The sequence below is a fragment of the Equus caballus genome, chromosome 4, assembly GCF_041296265.1.
Source record: "Equus caballus isolate H_3958 breed thoroughbred chromosome 4, TB-T2T, whole genome shotgun sequence".
Lineage (NCBI taxonomy): Eukaryota > Metazoa > Chordata > Mammalia > Perissodactyla > Equidae > Equus > Equus caballus.
Genome location: NC_091687.1, coordinates 75,641,987 through 75,662,997, shown reverse-complemented (window position 1 = coordinate 75,662,997; position 21,011 = coordinate 75,641,987). Strand labels below are relative to the sequence as shown.

General features: G+C 34.7%; 1 long non-coding RNA gene across 2 annotated transcripts in view; it reads left to right on the top strand.

The window, feature by feature from the left end:
• The window catches only part of LOC111773225 (uncharacterized), a 33,901-nt gene extending 14,680 nt beyond the window's left edge, over window positions 1-19,221 (top strand). The window contains exons 3-4 of one of the 2 annotated variants that reach the window (XR_011437963.1): window positions 14,180-14,296; window positions 18,934-19,221. This is a non-coding gene — a long non-coding RNA (uncharacterized lncRNA). Of the gene's footprint in view, window positions 1-14,179; window positions 14,297-14,608; window positions 17,143-18,933 lie in introns of those variants that run through there. The other variant, XR_011437962.1, reaches the window with a different exon arrangement.
• The last annotated feature ends 1,790 nt before the right edge of the window (window positions 19,222-21,011 follow it).

Genomic DNA, 21,011 nt, shown 5'->3' with positions numbered 1-21,011 from the left:
AATCCTTTTTCGTCATGGATCTGTGATGGGTTCATTAGAAAATAACAAAAATGCATAAGAGAGCACAAGTAGATTCTAGTTCACAACTGTGAACACTTGTACATACTTTACATGTTAAGCAATTGCTAACTTTTGGTGGTAAAAGCTCTACAGATTTTGTAGGTTTTTTAAACAATGAAATGCCTTTTGAAAATTTGAACTTAAAGACAAGTTTTTATTTTTAAAAATGGGCTCTTATTATATAGTAGTTAAAGAATTATTATAAGGTAAAATTGAATTAGATAAGAAGGATGAGACAATTTCAGTAATTCTTAAATGTAAATATGACTGCAGATTTTTGCTTAATATTTTTAAAGTGCTTAGTTACATAATATATTAGTGATCATCCTATATGTCATAAAGAATTAAATGTCTAAAATGTTAGCATATATGTCATAGTAAAACACCCTTTTATTAGTGCAAATACTGGGAAATGACTTTTATTTTGTTTTCGTATTGCTTAAAACTTCAGCCGGTTAATCTTATCAGCTGCGTTAGGCAATAGTGTTTGCCCAGAGTCTCAAACATCAGTGTTGTCACTGCAACTTAACATGGTCATGTGACTAAGTCTAGAATCTATTTTTAAACAGTATCTTCTGTTATAGTCCTTCTTTTGAGCTCAATACATTCTACCCACACTTACACGTTTTCATTTTGTTTAGAAATTCCTAGCTATTTAATCATTGTTTCTTTGTTGCATTTACTGTTTACTGATTTACTCCAGTCATTTTTATAAAGTATATATTGTCTAATGGATGAGTCCTAAATGTATATTGATTATTTCATTACACAGTTTCAATTATTATTTCACACTTTCTTCTTTCCCACGATTAATAACAAACATAATTTTAGTAGCTGGAAACATTGATGAATATGGTCTTAAACGTGGCAAATATTCTTTTGAATCAATAATATTGTTTCTCATAGTTTCTTTATTCCATGATGTTAATGATCACCATCTATTACATACATCTATTTCGGTACTATCTTCTCTTGTATATGAATTAACCATGACTTTCAATTGTTTCACCTGTTTTTGCATGCCTTTCCTGTGCCTCAAACTCTCGATGTTTTGCTGATATTTATAAATAATCATACTCTACTGATCATTTTCTGCCTTTATCAACTTTTCTCAAACTGTTTCTTCAGAATGATGGTGATTTTTAAAATTCTGTTTGTTACACGAATGTTTTTGTGCTCCAGTTGGTGTTTCATTAACATATTATAATTTTGAGAGTGTTCTCTAGTTGATTATCTTTCGGAAATACTGTCCTAACTAAATTGTTAGATGGTTACTTTCTAGTATCATAGTATATTAGTTAAGCCTCTTCAGTTTAAAGTAACAGAAAACAACTTGATTCAGTTTAAGCAAAACAAAGCAATTTACTAAGTGGAGACAGGATTGTCTCGTAGACCCCAAGGGTGGGAAGGGGCTGTAACAGACACTGTAATTCTGTTAAGAACTCAGATCTCTTGCCTTTACTTTTCCCTTTTGTGACTCCTTTCTTCTCCTTCTCCTTCTCTTCCTCCTATTCTCCCTTCCTTTCCCCTCTCTCTTTTCCCCTCTCTTCCTTTCCCCTCTCTCCTTTCCCCTCTCTCTTTTCCCCTCTCTCTTTTCCCCTCTCTTCCTTTCCCCTCTCTCCTTTCCCCTCTCTCTTTTCCCCTCTCTCTTTTCCCCTCTCTTCCTTTCCCCTCTCTCCTTTCCCCTCTCTCTTTTCCCCTCTCTCTTTTCCCCTCTCTTCCTTTCCCCTCTCTCCTTTCCCCTCTCTCTTTTCCCCTCTCTCTTTTCCCCTCTCTCTTTTCCCCTCTCTCCTTTCCCCTCTCTCTTTCTCTGTTGGCTTCCTCCACTTCTTCATTCACAAGCCACAGTCTCTTGAATTTGTTTGTTCCAATTTCAATCATACACAAGACTGCTCCCTGGTTCTGAATTCTGGCTCCAAATTATCAGGAAAATAATCTGAATTATCCAGCTTGGATCAGATGACACCTTTGATCCAATCACCCATAGCCAGGAGGGTAGGGTCACTGTACAAACGTAGCTGTCAGGGGTTCACCTTGTGAAGTGGTGGCCAATTCCAAGAAAAAGAATGGGACATTATGAGTTGGCAGCCCAAAGGGTTATAACAATATAGCAATTTATAAATCCTCAATTCTATTTTTTTCATCATATCCAAAATGTCAGCAATATTTCAAGTCTCCAGAAAACATTTAGGTTATGGTGGTAGGTCAAAGTAAAATTAACCTCTAGTTTTCATTAATTTGCAGAAAAGTTATTCACTTCTTAATTTGAAATTAAATAATTAATGAGTTAATATATGTTAAGCATTTAGAATAATGCCTGACACATGGTAAGCCCTATACAAGTACTTGCTTTTATTCTTATACTCATTTATTCACTCTCTGTCTCTTACATGCTAGGAATTATACTAAATGTTGGGGATACAGAATTCCATAAGACTCTATCTTGTCTGCCTTTGAGGAGTTCGGTTTAAAATACATCTAGAAGTACGGCAATTAAGCTTTTCGCAACAAGAGATTTATGTAAAATACACCATACTTTATAATCGATGGTATATTACTTACACCGTAAGATGTGACTAAGCATTGTAAATTAAGCAAAATTTATCTTTGATGTCTCTCACATCATCTTTCTACGCACTGCTTTCTTTTCATATCCGTTTCTTTTCTCAATACTAAGTGTGAGTCTAAATTTGCCACCCATAGGACCTGTCTTCTGCCTAGCCCTTCAGGATTTGAACCTTTTTCAGAAAGATTCTCTCTTTCCTGTAGATCATATGTCTCATTTTCTAATTGCCCGGACAAGTCCTGGCTAAATAGTCAGAAAAAATATTGTGAATCTTAAAATCTTGGACCCCATTGCCCCCCTCCCTCCATATTTTGGATCTAGTGGGATATGGGGAGAAGGAGAGAGAAGATGGAAGAGTGGCCATCTGAGAATAGACAGTGTCGGAGAGTTGGAGCCAGCAGCCCAAGTGGTGAACCTGAGAGGAAAAACTGATACACTTCATAATCACCAGCTGGACCAGTGTGGCAAATTGATCACTGTTACAGAGGAGAGCCCACCAGCTGGAGTTAGATACCCAAAACAATTCAAGCTAAGATGGATACAGAATGAGGTAGGAGAGTATGATGAGCGCAACAGCAAGGACTGAATATATATCTGCACAAGCCTGAAATGAAATCCTGTCAATGCTCTTCCTACTTCCTTTTAGAATTTACAGGTACTTTGCTAACCAAGTGGCTATGCTACCTGAATCTGAATGCTTTCAAAAGGACACGAAGAAGGCTATACTGCAATCCTTTGGTTAAGAGTGGATGTGACCGTTTACAAGCAGGCCTTGGCTCTGGGACGGTCTAAAGTGTGTTGATAGGGCAGCTAGAGTTAGCTCGCTTCCTAATGCATTCTGAGCTATCTATCTGAAACTTCCAATCCATGATTATTCTCTCTGTGATCCTCTCATGATTTGACTAATCCTTCTCTGCTTTGTCTGTTTTTTTATAAATGCTTGTCTTCAGTCTGTTTCCCTCCTATCTCTGTATGCTTTCTTTTTCTTTTTCTTTTTTGGTGAGGAAGATTGTCCCTGAGCTAATGTCTGTGTCAATCTTCCTCTATTATATATGTGGGATACTGCCACAGGATGGCTTGATGAGCAGTATGTAGGTCCGCACCTGGGATCTGAACCTGCAAACCCCAGGCTGCCAAAGCGGAGCGTGCGAACTTGACCACTATGCCACCGGGTTGGCCCCTCTATTTACTTTCATCAGAAATGTCTCATGATTTACATACCTCCATAAACTGATGCTGCCTGTATACATATGTCCATCACTCAACTATGTTTTGAGTTTCAGAGTCCTGCATTGGTTTGACTGCCTGACATATCTACTTAAAAATTCTACAGGCACTTCATAAATAATGTTTATAAAAGTGAATGTGTATACTGCCCTCCAACCATCCCACTTTCAGCTAAATTTCAGTCACCTAACCAACCAAGTATCAAAAGTCTTTCATGATGTATCTTAATCAATGGTAACACTGGCTTTCCAGACCCAACATTAATAATTCTGTATTTCTCCTTCCCCCTCACTACTGACATATAATAAATAGCCCAGCCTAGAAATTTCCCCCTTAGATATTTTCTCAAATCTATATCTTATCTCCATTCCTGCTTCTCTGCCGCAGTTTGCTTAGATAAGGCCCCAATAATTTATTACTTTAAAGTTATATAATGTTTAATATATAAGAATATATAATACACATGTAAGTTATTAAGTATAATAATAAATCACAGCCACAAACCTATGCCCAAATAAGAACGAGACAACTACCAAAATTTTTGAAGTTATCTGTGTTTTTTCCCCCGATCCCTTCCATGTGCCTCTCTACCTTCATAGAAAGTAACTATTACCCTGAATTTTGTGTGGATCACGTCCAGTTTTCAGTAGTTTAAAAATAACATATGTGTGTGTCTGTAAACAATATGTTGTTTAGTTTTACTTGTTTGAAGTTTATGGTATTTTGCTCCAAGTATGTAGTCTTCTGCTACTTGGTTTTTCACTCAAAATTATCCTTTTATGATTTATTCATGTGTGTGCAGATCTGGCTTCTTCTTTTTAACTGCTGTGTAATATTTCATTGCAGAATATGTGACAATGCATTTATCATATTCCTGTCTAAGAACATTTGAGTTGTTCCTAGATTTCTGCTACTAGGGACAACAATGCTATGAATATTCTTATAAATTCACTTAGGGCTCATATGTAAAAATTTCTCCAGATTATACAACTAGGAATGAAATGGCTTGGGGATAGGATGTGCAAATATTTAAATGACAGTGCTTGTTATTTTCCAAAATAGCTTTATCAATTTACCACCATACTATTGCCAAACCTCATATTACTAGACTTAATAATTTTTGCCAATCTAGTGGGCTGAATGCTGTATAACTGAGGTTTTAATTTGGACATTACATAATTTGTAATGATGCTGAGTATCTTTTCATATGATGGATTTACACTCTCCTTTTTTGTGAAATACTTTTTTGTTGCCATTTTTCCATTGGGTTGTTTGTCTTTTTCTTACTGATTGTGTGGTTTGTCTTTTCATTTCCTTTATGGTGTCTTTTGATGACCAGTTGTTTTTAATCTTAATCTAGTGGAGTTTAATGATCATTCCTGTTAGGGTCAGCACTGTTTGTGTTTTAGTTAGGAGATGCTTTACTACTTTAGGTTTACAAAGACATTATCCTATATTTTATTTCAAAAGTTGTAAGATTTTGCCTATCACATTTTTTCATCTATCAGGAATTACTTTTTCTTTATAATGTGAGGTAGGGATACAATTTCATCATAATGAGAGCCTTATAACCCAGCAAAATTTAAAAAAATAATACATATTTACCCCAATGATCTGCAATGCTGCCTCTGTCATATATTAAATCTCCTTGTGTGTGTCAATCTATTTTTGGGCTTTCTCTTCTGTTTCATTGGTTAAGTTGTATGTCTTGGTATCTTTTAATTACCATTTCTTAAAATTTAAAAAAATAATACATATTTACCCCAATGATCTGCAATGCTGCCTCTGTCATATATTAAATCTCCTTGTGTGTGTCAATCTATTTTTGGGCTTTCTCTTCTGTTTCATTGGTTAAGTTGTATGTCTTGGTATCTTTTAATTACCATTTCTTAATAATAAGCCCCAATATCTGATATCTTCTTTTTACGCTCTTTAGGTTATTGACTCCTCCTACTCTTTAACATGGTAGAGCTCTCCGTTTCATTAAGCCTTCTTTATTCTGTTTCAACAAAGTTTTATAATTTTCTCCATACAAAGCTCACATATATTTTGAACCTCTATAGTTTATTACCTGTTCTATTTTAATAGCCTCCTAAACAGCTTCCTACCTTGATTCCTTAAATCTATCCTTTATGCTGCCTTTATGATATAATTATAAAATCCAAATCTGTTATATTCATAGGCACAGGAGAACATTTGTGTGATATTTTAAGATAAACACTATGTTACCAAAGGGTATATACACAATAACCCCTCTTTGGGAAAATTACATATTTTAATATGTATTTGCAGAAGAAAAAGTCTAGAATGATAAACACAGAAACGAAAATGTGAAGAGTGATGATCTCTGAATATTGTGATTCTGGATGATTGTTTAAAAATTGCTTATCTGTATTCTTTTGTGAGAATATGATACTAATTTAAGCATCACACACATACACACATACATATATATAAATTACATATAATAATACAGTATTGTCTCCATTTTTTTTTGTTATTCCTCTTCAATAAGAAAGATTAAAACCTTCAGTCAAGACAACGTCCCTGTCCTGATCCTGTTCTGATTCTCTTCTGCTCTTCTGTCACTGTGACTGTCAATGTCGAGTGTCACTCTGTGTGGTATTAGACTTGCTGGCTGCTTCTTCTTAGCTTCTGTCTTCAATTGCTTAAACTTTACACATTAATCTTTGAATCTTTTTTTATGTACCATATTCTATTTAACCAGCTCTCTTTCTGCATTTGAAGAAATGAAGTGTGAAAGGATTCAAATATACAGAAAGATAAAATACGTAACATAAAATTGCATGTGTATCTTCCATTAAGCTAAGAAATAAAACATTACAAATATAGTTTTAAGTTTTATGTCCTTTTCTCTTATCATACCTGCTTACTTACTGTGCCATCCATTCTCCCATCTCTCCTTGTTACCAATCTATTGAATTTGATGTTTATTTCCATGTCTTTATTTGTATCATAACCAGATTGTGGGTCCCCGTATCAAAATATAATATTATTTAGGTTTATTGATAAACTGATCTCATATAGTATCTCTTTTCTTGCAACTTGCTTTTCTTCCTCAACATTTTGCTTGTTAGATTTGTGGGGGAGGAAGACATTTCTCTCTACCCTTCTAGGTTCTTCTGGCTAGTCTAAGAATTAAATTGACGCAAGATAGATTAACAGGAGAAAATCAAATTTAATTTTGTACATACAGGAGCTCCACATACATGGAAGAGTCAGAAATCCTACATACATGAGAGGTTCAGAGACAGAAAGGTAAAATGAGGTATTTATGTCATCTTGAGAAGGAATAGGATAGGGTCCTGGGGCTTCAGAAGACAGGAAGATAATTCACAGGGTTGATAAGAAGAGCAGCTGTTCAGTAATTAGAGGTTTTCCCCTCCATACAGATAGGTCATTAAAATTTATTTATGGTAACTCTTATTATGGGCAAGTCCCCCATTTAAATTTCTTAAGGGAGATGTAAAAGTTTCTCTTGAGCCCACAGGGTCTTGATTGCCTTTAGTTCAAAATATTCCATATGCCAAAGTGGCACATTTTGGGCAGGCCTGTTGTTAACACCTTCCGATTCATTCCTGCTGATACTTATAGCTGTAGTTTATTTCACTTTTGTGCAATGGTTAAATATACTACACTTTATTCATTGTTTTCCACTTGATAGGCTTTTAGGTTGTTTCTAACTTTTTACTTTGATAAATAATGCTATTAGAAACATTCTCATACATGTCTCCTTGTGTTCATTTGTAAGAGTTTCTCTAGAGTACATGCATGGGAATGGAATGTGTATCTTTAACTCTACTAGGTATTGTCAAATTTCTCTCCAAAGTTTTTCTATGTGTTTACATTCTCACTGACAGCATAGAAGAGTTCCCATTGCTCCACATCCTGTCTAGCTCTTATTATTGTCAGATTGTTTACCAATTTAATGAGTATGAAATTTTGTCTCGTTGAGGTTTAATTTTTCATTTTCTTCAGACTGAGCTTCTTTTTAAATATTCATTGACTATTTGGATTTCTGCTTATGTCTATTTTCTTATTTTTATATGATTAACACGTATTACTTCCTTAAAAATAACAGTAAAGAAAAAAATGTAAATATAATAATGTTAACTTTCTCCCCCCCAAACTTTTTCCTCACACCGCTAAATCCACGAGCCTTATCAAAACAGAGCCTGCCTTCCCTGACCTGTCCTTGCCGAACTTTCATTTGGGCCTCTGTTTATGCATTTCCCTCTCCTTTACTGAGCCTCCACAAAGCCCTTCAAAGTGTCTCTTCTTGGTGCTCCTGTAGTACTGCTCTATTAATGTATGAGGCACATTATATTAAAATAACTTATTTTCATGATTATGCCATTCCTGCCTTTCCCACCTTCTGGCAAGTGGACCTTAATCTCTTGGAGATCAGAGGTCAAATATAACCAGACTTGCAGTCCCAGAGCTTATCATAGTGCTGAATATGAGTTGAGCTTGACTCCATGGAGAGTTTACTAAGATCCTAGAAAAAAGTGTGCCAGCCCCACAGTTGCTCCTTGGTGGCCCAATGAGAAATCTGTGAGTAGCGCTATCTAGTGATGCCATCTACAGGGTGATGCTGAATCATTAAAGCTATTCACAGAACTGAGTTTGTTCTACGGCACTGGTTCTCAGCCCTGGCTACACGTTAAAATCACCTAAGGAGCTTTAAAAAAATACTACTATTTGAGTTCTACCTCCAGAAATTCACATTTAATTGGTCATAAGTACACTCTTGGAATTGGGATTTTCAAAGGATTCCCAGGTGATTCTAATGTGACCACAGTTAAAAAAAATGCTATTGTTCCAAGGGCACACTATTAGAATTGGCTACAGGAGGACTATTTGTAGCTTTAACACCAAGAAACAGCCTCTGTTGTAGGCGAGGGGAACTCCTCAAAGTGGCTGCAGCTGTGAATTGCTGCCGTTCTCCTGATGACTACCATTAGCAGAAGTAGAGGAATCACTTATGAAATCCACTGCTATCAGAGGGAGCTGCTGCCACTAGGTGGTCAGAAGATGCTATTCACATGGTATCACCTCTGGTTGCTGCTGTAAATATAAGACCGGGGAAACTTCAATGTACCAACGTTTCTTTTCCTCCTTTTCATTCTAGTGAATGACATATAGCAATGAAGGAAGACCAGAAATCACATGCCTTTTCTGGTGACAATTTATCCTGAGACTCAGAGCCTATCTGGAGGGTTATTTGAAACAATAAAAAAGGACTTTAAATCATAGGTCAACCTTTCCAAAGAAAGTGGATGAGTTTGGAGAAAGTGGATGAGTTTGGAGAAAGTGAAGTACATTTAGTGTAGATTAAATTTAAGGTTTAACACAATTCTTCATTAAATTTATCCAATAGTTTACCTATAGTTTATAATAAAATTATTCTCAAAGAAATACTTTGTTTAGGGTCTGGTTTTAAGAACAACAAGAAAACTAAACACGAAATAGCCTGTTCTCCATTACCTAACTCATGTTGTAATTTCCTCATAGACTTTGTTTCCTTATCTAACAGATGGAGCAGGGGAGGGGTGTTTGATAAGATGAGTAAAATGGCAGTCACATTATGTTCTGGTTAAATATTATTGTGTAACAAACCACTCCAAACATTTATTGACTTAAAACAGCGGTTTATTATTATCTCTCATAGTTCCATGGGTTGACTGAGCTCATTTGGGGGGTTCTCATTTGGTGTCTCCTAGGTTTCAGTCTGTTAGAAGCTGGGGCTGGAGTCTCTGAAGGCTCACTTGGGCTGGATGTTCAGATGACTCACTCACATGCTGGCGGATGCTGCTGCCTGTCAGCAGAATGCTCGGCTGGGGCTGTTGACAGAAACGCCGACAGGACGCACGGCCTCTCCACGTGACTTGGGCCTCTCATAGCATGGCCGCTGAGTTCTGAAAGGAGTGTCCAAGAGGCAGGAAATAGAAGCTGCTAATACTTTTTAGACCTGGGCTTGGAGTTCCCAGAGTGTCACTTTTGCCGCATTCTATTGGTCAAGCAGTTACAAGGGTAACTTCCATCCAGTTTCAAGGGTAGAGAAAACAGACTTCACCCCTTGATGGGGGAATTGTAAGGTCATATTGCAAGCAAGCAAGTGACCATCCTGGGAAACATAATCTATCACACAACAGCTCTAGTTTTTAATGTTTTTCAGTTAATAATTCGACCAGATAAATGTCAGAGTTATTGAGTTCAGTATAAATGGTGAAACTCAATAAGTTATTAAGACAGTATGTAAATTGTGATGCAATGAGTTGCCTTCATCCTGTTATGAAATAAGAAACAATAACTGAGCTTCAGAGATATATCGTGGGATCAGTTTTTACACGTGAACCTCAAATAGATGTTTCATTTATTTAGCAAAATATCTTAGAAGTTAGTTTACCTTTTCAGTAACATGATTAACAGAAGTTATACTTATTATTAGCCTTTAAATGTTCAGTATAATATTTAGCACATTATGATGACTGCATTATCTTTTTATGTGGGAAGTGGGAAATATGCAATGTTTGGTGGGAAATTCAATTTATTGTAAATATGTTATTTTTAAAGATTAACTAGTAATTATAAATGAATTCATTCTCATATCTTTAGAATCTTATAAAGTGAAGTTATGGAATGCCTTCAACTATATCTTTTTTAGATGAAATATATATACACACACATATTATTGGAGGTATGTCTTCTTGGTATGTAAGAACAAATTTGTTGGATTTATTAGAACATAATTGCTCCATGTAGTCAACTGACTAGTGCTGTGGTATTTTAAAATTGATGGGAAGCTACAAGATTCCCACATAACTTTATGTTGTGATAAGGCTGTAGAATGAAATATATAATTGTTCAATGGACATTCATAGTTGCTACATTTTTCTGTCAAAAGAAAAAAATAATGTAACTAAACTCTATGCTGCCTTTTTCCCACATCGTCTCTGTTTTGTTAATCCTTCTGACAAGCTGAGGACATGTTTGTCAGTATATGAAGGGTTGGGACTAGCATTTTTGCTATGAATATGTCAAAATGATTGTGGTTAAAAAACCGGCAGTTTATGGGATAAAGGGTTATTCTCTGAAGTAGTATTTGGAATAGTCTGGGAATTGGGAGTAGAAAGGTCAAGAAGTCTTTTGATGTATTGCAAAGAGAGAGTCGTTTTAAAAAACAAATTGATTTTTAAGGTCTAGATGGGCACTGTGGGAACTGGAGGGCGCAATCATAAAAACGATGAAGTAGGAAATACCTTGGCTCTCACACTCTCTTTTATTCAACTCATTTCTTCTTCCTTTATAAACAAGCTTCAAACTGTAGTGAAGCACTTTCATTGTTATACCATGCATTGGATTGCCCTACACGGGGCATCCTTGGGAATACCTAAAAGCAAGATGCCATGCAGATGCACAAATTCAGAGGTGTCATTACTGTGTCCTGTCTTTGGAAGAAAAGAGAGAAAAACAAACTTATGGGCAACATGGAACAGTTGATAAGAAAAGTTAATCAAATTAAGAGCTTTGATAACAATATTGATGAATTGGTAGAGATGAACATTTCCCAATCAATTTAAATTGGGTTGCATTGGTTAGAAAAGTATTTATCTTTTTTTTAATTTTTAACTTTTTGAGGAGAATATCAAGGTGAATTTTGTATTTTAGTGTACTCAAAAGTGTGTAAATACATTAAAATTTTAAAATTATTATGAGTTTCAATAATAGCTTTATTGACATATAGCTCACGTACCATATAATTCACCTATTTAAAATATACAATTACATGGTTTTTGTATATTCGCAAATTTATGCCACTATCACTACCATCAATTTTAGAACACTTTCATCACCCTTCCTCCCAAACCCACGCCCATTAGCAGTTACTCTCTTCCCCTGCATCCCCACTCCCTACCATAGGCAACCACTGACCTACTTTCTGTCTCTATGGATTTGCCTGTTATGGACATTTCATATAACTCGAGTCAAACAATATTGTCTTTTGTGACTGACTTCTTTCATCTAGCATAAATAACATTTTCAAGGTTCATCTATGTTGAAGGATGTATCAGAACTTCTTCTTTATTACCAAATAATATTCCAATTCCATTGTATAGAAATACTACATTTTAATTATCCATTCATAAGTTAAAGTACATTTGAGTTCTTTCTACTTTTTGGCAAGTATGAATAATACTACCATAAACATTTATGTACAAAATTCTGTACGGACATATGTTTTCAATTCCCTTAGGTATATACCTAGGAATAGAATTGTTGGGTCATATAATAATTACGTTAAATCCTATGTTATTGTTGTTGTGTTCAGATGTAAGGCAGAGACTTCAAAGTTGGGAAGCTGGGTAAGGCAGGTAGCAAGTAATTATTTCTAGGTGCCAATGATATCTAGAGAGGCACTAATAGTTACACACACAGTGATAAATAGAATAAGAGAGCCCATGATAAATGAAGGAAAATTCTGGAACTGAAATTATTTCTGCTGATTAAATCTTAACCTCATGCATCAGCAGGCAGAGTTTTTTTGGGGGGAAGCATGAGAAAAGTATGAAGCTTCTATGTCCACACAAGTATAGGGCAAATGGCAAGACTCACTTAAGAAAACAATTAAGTTCATTTACTCATTTGTTCATTCACACATTCATTTACTCATCTATATATTCTTGAGCACTTATTACATGGCAAGTTTTTTTTCTAGGCAATTAGATACATCATTGAACAGAACAGACAAGTATTCTTGTCCTCATGAAGCTTACATCCTAGCTAACATGGAGATGTGTGTTATGAACTCATTCCTCCAAAATGATGGGTTGGAAAAAAATAACATGGTTTATATAGATTAAGATAAAGATATTTGTGGTAAAAATGAAACAAAATTTAAAAAGCCTCTAGCCAAATATTCAGTCATGTATTAAAAGTTAAAAGTTTCCCATTCAGACTGGCCTGATGGTGCAGTGGTTAAGTGTGCATGTTCTGCTTTGGCGGCCCGAGGTTCGCAGGTTCAGATCCTGGGTGCAGACATGGCACCGCTTGGCAAGCTGTGCTGTGGTAGGCATCCCACATATAAAGTAGAGGAAGATGGGCACGGATGTTAGCTCAGGGCCAGTCTTCCTCAGCAAAAAGAGGAGGATTGGCAGCAGAGTTTAGCTCAGGGCTAATCTTCCTCAAAAAAAAAAAGTGCCCCATTCATGTGACCTTCCCCTGCTAGTCTGCTCCATTCCTCAGTGACATTTGCTTCTATACATTTTATATATCATTATTCCTTGGTTCTGAGAGGTCACCAATTATAAGACGCTCCATTCAAATGATAATATTTTATCAAGAATATATCAATAAAAGAGACACTACCAGTAGTGACCAGACACATCACTGATTGCAAGACGCATTTCAGGGAAAGAATGAGCTTCTTAGATTTTAATAAATGCTGTCTGTGTAACCTGAATAACCTTGTGGTCTTCACCTTCATCCTATGTAGTAGAGGGAAGTCCTGTTCCCTGGCTGGAGTCACTCCAAACTCTTTCTCCATATTTCATTGTTGATCATCTCAAGCCATCTCAGCCTCCTCTCTGTTAGCAACTATGTAGTTAGAGCCTGCTGGCTACTTCCTTCCAGAAGTAATGCCTTCCCAATCGTCTCTTTAGGCTGGCAGCTAGGACTTACCAACTTCCTCCAGAAAGCTCTTTTCCGTCACCTTGGTTTTCTGGGTCTCAGTGCCCCAACTCTTTCTACTTTAATGTAGTGTAAGCCTCTTCTTTGACTCAAGTTTATAATATTCTGGGCCTAGAAAAGTCCAAATGTAGTTAGCTTTTAAAATAGGAGTTTTCCTAATTTCAATGTATTAAGGATTATGTTTATTAAAAAACACAAATGGAATCTTGCTATATATTCTGTTCTAATACACACATATGTATATACACACACACATATATGTGTGTATGTGTGTGTGTTCTGCGAAACAAAATATTATGGGCCTTTACGTTATTCATTTTACTGGATTGTATAGTGTTCTCTTATATGAATAAATGAAACATTAATTATAAATATTTAGGTTGTTTCCATTTTTTTATTGCTACAATAAACATCTTTTACATGCACATATATGTAAAGATGAATATATGTATGTGTGTATGTATCTTTGAGCACTTTGAGTATATTTGTCTGTTAGAAATATAAATAAATTTATTTGTTAAATAAATTCTTAAGGTTGATCTGTTGGGTCAACGAATATAGATATTTAAAATTTGGATATTTTTTGCTAAACTGTCTGCCATATTATCTTGATAGCAATTCCGAAGTCCTATGTGAAAATCATAGAGGAAACTTTTGCAAGATTTATCATGGACACTGAAGAAGATGAAGAAAATATTTTTTGGAATAGTAGCATATTGATTAAATATCATGGTGAGTGGAATAACTTTGGTTTAGTGGCTTGGCACATCAATAAAAGAAAAATGCACTCTATTGGAATAGTTTCCTATATGTCTATGTCTTCTAAGACTAAAGGGATGTCACTGTCATTGGGAAGTATTTGATAGATGCTGATAAAATCTAAATGGTGATTTGGGGCATGCCAGTAACAATCATGAATAGAGATTTAAAGGCTATATTTTAGCCCTATTCTCACTTATTGAACCTATTTTTATTGTATTTGCTGTGATTATAGGTACTTATGCAAAACTTATTCTTAATTCTACTTTTTTTTCTATTTTCAAGTAACTCTCTAAACATGTGGATAATGGCAGAAAATCAGCTTGACACAGATATCTGTGCTTTTGCAGTGCAGCGTACTCATCAAGCTGACTGCTGAATTATTTCATGATAAGATAATTTTCCTTCAAGTCTAATACCACAGAGGTCACGTGGTCTGGAGATATTCATGAAGAAACTGTCACTTTCAGGCTCCTAATATCAGTCACTCTTCTATCTATATTTGGTTTATGGAATCAGGAAAGTGTGATAGTAGTTATTAGCTGCTCTCAGAAAATCCTCTTGCAAGATAGATTTATTTCCTGATTAATGATGGAAATGATCCAGTATTAATTTCAGTTTTTGATATCAACAATTTTATGTTAACATCATTCTTGCTATGTTCACCTTTCAAATTACTATGATCATTCTAATGATTAAAAAGCTATTATTTGATTTAGATTCACTCTGTAATTATCAGCTGTAACATTTTCTGACATTTCTTACTAAATTTGAGTACATGAGGTTGTACTTCAACTAACAAAAGATTTTCCTATAGAAGCTTTTTAACATGCACTCAGGTAAATTTAAAGCATAGAAGACCAGGGAAGTAGTATTAGTCATAAATTCTATCCCATCTGAATCTAATTTTTGGTAGGTGCAGTGGAATTTGTTTTATTGCTTTTTTACACTTGAAATTAGGATATCTTATACAATCATTTGTTTGTATTCATAGTTTTCTCAATATTTATTTTATAACAACAAATTGCATTTTCCATTGCTCTATTTTTTAAGTTGCCTTCTTAGAAAATATCTGACCTTTATATTCCTTCTTAGTCATTATGATTAATGAGAGTTACAGCTTTTAATTGCAGCATAAGAAAAATACTATCAGTGCCCGAAGAATGTAACAATTACCTTAATACTTCTCTTTTTTGGACGTGTTCTTATGAAGCAAATCAGTGAAAGCAGCCAACAATTTAAAAACTAGAAAGTACTATACAAGATTTCATATTCCCTTTTGCTTAGTGAATTCTGTAAGTGTGAAAGGCAAATGTTTGTGAAAAATCTTCAAGTATATACAAATCTTTACTTACTGGGTTTTATATGTTTTATATTATATTGCCGGTCTTTTTTGGTAATGCCATAAAATTTGTCTCCAATAAAGTATCTCTTCTCTTTTGGTCATTTTGTTAGGGTGGATTTAATTAAAAAATGCGTTTCTTTTGTTCCAAAAATCTGAAGACGGCAAATAATATGACTGCTTATTAATATCTTTGGGTCATTTGCACTTTACCAATATTTTAATGTTGGGGCTATTTCTTTTGAATTTTCACATTCTGCCTTTAATGCATTAACTATATCATCTACAGTGAATCTTCCTTACGGGAACATCTGGGTTAACATTGATACTTACTCTGCTTTTATATTGGATAATCATTGAATTGAGAATTTGAAAGTTAATTAATGAAGTTCCTTTGAGGTCAGTCTGTGTCTTGTGATTAGATGTCCTTAAAGAAGCAAGGAACTAGATAAGACATTGCAATGGCATTGAAATTTAGGAGCAGAAAATATATTTTGTGAATTTTTTTCTCTAACGGTATTTCTGCACAGCAGCAAATGAGTGTGCCACCAATAATTGCCCTTGGTTTGACTCAATGGGATCAGTGCCACTAGTTGATAACCCCTGAAATGTCCTCTGAATATTACCATGTGAAATCATTTCTTAAGATGGAAACTGGTCTCCATATGAGATCAAAAAACCTTTATTTAAAAAAAAAAGTGTTACATTAAAGAAAATTTTCCATTCAAGAGCAGGAAAGGTCAAACATACTCTGCTATATTCGAACATACGTTTAATCCCTTTATAGATTTCAAAAGAAAGCGAAAATAGTAATTTGGATCACACCATAGAGGACAATTTTTAAAAAATGCTTATTTAGTAAAAACATCATTCAATATTCAGAATTCTCTTTAGAGTTGATTAATTTCTAAAGTTCAGATCCAGTAGACATTATCCATCCTCTTACATTGCACCCAGTTTATTGACTCAAAAGAATGGAATTGGAAATGATTGCAAAAGGTTCATAAACTTTAATAGATGATAAGCTACTTACTGTTAGAGGCAACCCCGAGAATCAGTTTCCAGATTCTCAGCCAAGTGTTCTATTACAAAATGCTGTTTTGACTCCTTCTAACCTATCCCTCACATAAAACTTTCGTGCTTGTTGAACACAGTCCCTGAATTTTGTTTTTAGTCATTATCATCTATTGTTAGAAAATGCATTTAATGTTAAATTCCTCGTGATGCAACCTATGCTCTTTTTCAAAAAACTTTACAAATATTGACAATTAGCATAAACTTAAATATCTTCTTTTAATCTAAGTGATATTCTAATACTTTATGATGCTAAATTTGGGTCACATTGCTTTTATTTTGTGGAATCTTGAAATTAATATGGAAATGTTATTAAATAATTTTAAGTATAAAATATTTTATTCCTCTTTTTCTGTCTTTGTAAAATATGTGTAATATAGGAAATAAACAGCTCCATATATAATGCTTATGGTAACAAATACGTTACATATATGTCTTTTTATTTAATCTCTAGAGCATACTCTGGTTTATGGATTTTTCTTTTTAATTTTGCTGCTTCCCATTGGCAACAATATGTTACAAGTTTTTATTCATTTCAAATAAATTCATTTCATTCCACCAAAATTTTTTCTTAGTCCACACCTCGTACTTTTTCAGGTTAACACTCTATCTAGAAAGCATTCCCCCCACTTTACATAAATCCAATTTCCTTGCCAATTACCACATTAACCTTTACAGAAAACATACCAATATTGGCTCCTCTGATGATTCTTTCCTGTTCTCAGAATCCACGTGCTCCATTTATACCATGTTAATTTGTGCAGCTAGTAATTTGTTTTTGTTTTTGTTTTTCTGTGAGGAAGACTGGCCCTGAGCTAACACCTGTGCCAATCTTCCTCTGTTTTATGTGGGATGTTTTATCTGGGATCCGAACCTGGCGAACTCTGGGCTTCTGAAGCAGAGCGTGCGAACTCAACCACCACGCCACCAGGCGGGCCCCTAGTAATGTTTTTTACGTGCATTCTTTTCTTCAGATCTGAAAGAGTACCTTATCTGGCTTCCATCTTTTCAACTGGATTGTAAACTTTGAATTGAAGAGTCACATCTTTGTATTAGTTTCTCTATTTCATTTCTCCATATCTGTCCTCCTGTTACTTGTTTGGTACTCAAAATGGTTGACTTTTCGGTCTACTAAGTTGTAACTAGGAATTTCTCATTGTAGATCACTGTTTTCTATTCTGTCAACAGACTGTGAATGACAGTTCCAGATTTGGGATAATAGGCTTAGACTAGAAAGTAAACATAATGACGAACTAAAGTGGATTATGTAAAATATCAATAAATAAATATAAAGAAACTCTATAATATCATTTTATTGATATTCACTAAGATACTACAGATTATTTTTTTAAAAAAATGTATGCTACAAAACCTGTACAAAAGCAGTTTATCATTATACACATTCAGCATCGTTAGTTGTACGACTACAGAAATAAAAGGCAATGTGCTGTGCTGGTTCATCAGAGCGCATGAGACCTCAGTTGGAGCTCTTGGCCTTAGTCTCAGGGGTTCCATCCAGGTGAGCCTGGCCCAGTTTGCAGGTGTGACAGGACCAAGTGCCCCTCTTCTTTAACCGGCTCAGTTTCATCAGCTTCTTACCAACTTCAGAAAAGTTGCCCACTCGTTGAGAAAAAAGTCATAATTATCACCATGCAAGTTTTAAATATTTTATATTTTATATTTACATTGATTTCTCTTAAAGGCAGTAGCAAATATTCTTAGACACTATTAAGTCAATTGTAGTCTATTAAACAGTTTGTGGGTACAATTGGCCCAGGTTTGAGATTAATTTTTACTGACATCACCAACAGAATGGTAAGAAAATAATGAATAGTGATTTTACCTAACTTACAATCTAATGGCATAACCACACTGTTTATCACATATTTTATTTATTAAATAATTTATATTCATTTTATAAACAATTAATAGTACATGTTCTATGTAGGATGATCTGTTTGCTTGTGTATGCTTGGAAAATGTTAATATTTAAAATTTAGTATTACTGTTCCTAGGGCATGCATTAAGATGGACCCTTGTTAATTCCCTAAATAATGGCATAGAAGATATTTAAAATAATTAAAACTAAATATAGAATCAAGAAAACTACCTTTAATTTTTATTTTGTTTTGTTTGACAAATGAAAATATTTACATGGGATAAATCCAGATGGTCACTGATTTTTTTTTTCCAGGAAGATTAGCCCTGAGCTAACATCTGCTGTGAATCCTCCTCTTTTCTCTGAGGAAGAGTGACCCTGAGCTAACATCTGTAACTATCTTCCTCTACTTTATATGTGTGACGCCTACCACAACATGGCTTGCCAAGCAGTGCCATGCCCACACCCAGGATCCAAACAGGCGAACCCGGGCCTCCAAAGCGGAACATGTGAACATAACCACTGCACCACTGGGCCAGCCCTTGGTTATTTATTTTTATATAATTAAGAGGAAATAATTTTAATTAAAATTATTTAAATGTATTAGACTCTACAATTAAATTTTTTTTATCTGCCTCATTTGTAATAGATGATCAAAAGAGGGGTATATAATTGGTATCTTAATCTACATATATTTACACATGGGGAGTATAAGAAAAGGAATAGAAACAAGATAAAATATATAAAAATTGTACTTGCTTAAATGATTAGATTTCCCACAAATTGTGGTAGGAAGGGGTAGGTGTTAGACCGCATAGTTAAGGAAACTTTCAGAGCTACACCTTAAACACTTTTTCTTTATCTTCATAGTTCAGTGCTAATGATGATAATGTTGTTTCAGATAAAATAGAGTTGTTATTACATTTGAAATGAGTATTTTAAAATATTGTAATAAAATGCACTATGAAGATAAATTATTTTCCACATAGGGTCCAGGAAATAGAAGTGCATTTAGTAAAATAAATTGTAGACTATAGACACAGTAAAATTTCCCTAGGGAACCAAATCAATCTTTTGACGAGATAAGTCATACTTTCGTTCTTGTCCTCATGTTCTTGATTTTCATTTTGTCTAAAATCCCCCAAAAGAAAGTCATTAATGTTGCTGGCTGGACGCTCCAGGAGTTCCTCTTCCCATCTTCAGCTCTTCCCGTGTCGATGAAGCATCATTCGGGGGAGGTTGTGTCTCCACTGTTTCTCCATGCTTGGTCCCGGTTCTGGAAGAGGGGAAGTTGTTCTCAATGTATTTCAATCAAAGCTAAATTCCTTTTATTTGCAGGTGAGGTGTGAATGGCCTTTAAAATTAAGGCCAATATAAGATAAAGACGACTTTCTGAAGCAACTTCTTCATTTGTGCTGTTTGAAAGATAATTGCCTTGTAAAAAGTTCCAAAGTGGCAGCAATAGTTGAGACTCTAGAAACCGCTTGAACCTCTTCTTCCTCATGAGCACTGACTGCCTTTTGATCATTTAGAAGTGTGTCTTCAGTCACTAGAATAGACATCAATTATCTCTTTATTCTGGATTTTCCAAGTGTAAAACAAATTTCTCAGACAATTGACTGATTGAATCTGAGATACTGTGGACGTCAACTTGAACACCAGTGATCTGCTTAGATAGGTCATCCTCTTTTTCATACCAGTGTTAAGTCAATGCAGTAAATCATTAAGATAGAACTGCTGATTTTAAAAAAAGTAAACCATAAATTGGAACGAAAAGAATTACAATAGGGTAAGTATGAAGAATAACATTTGTCTGTCAGATTTTTATCATCTTAGAAAAAATACTTCAGAACTCTCCATTAAAATTTCACAATTAATGAAAAAAGAATTGTGGTTAGATAACATTGTGAAAGGATTAAGTCCTTCACAGACATGCAGAACAAATGAAAACCACTGTTTCCATTTCTGTATTCTACACCTAGACAAACACGTATTTAGAAAAACACGTTTGTTTTACATATTTAAGAAAAGCCACAAGAAATGAAATCTTCTAGTAAAGGCTACAATAACTATTGATTAAACCTAAAGGAATAATCAGCTGTTCCCATTTCTTGTGGGTAGTACTATCTTAATTCTTAAAATATGATTTTAAATTTACTTGTAGCATTGAACTACATTTCAAGAATTTCTTGGAGAAATCAAGAAACAACTAACACATACCTTATATATTTAAGTGGTATGTGGTTTTGGAGTTTGTAACACTTTGGGACGAGACATGACCAGGTGAGACGAGAAAACAGGATAAGAACAAATGTATGATGTAGGGGGGCAGGGGAGAGAGATCGAGGTGAGAGGTATTGGAGGTTAATTCACTTCATTTTTTAACCCTGCGG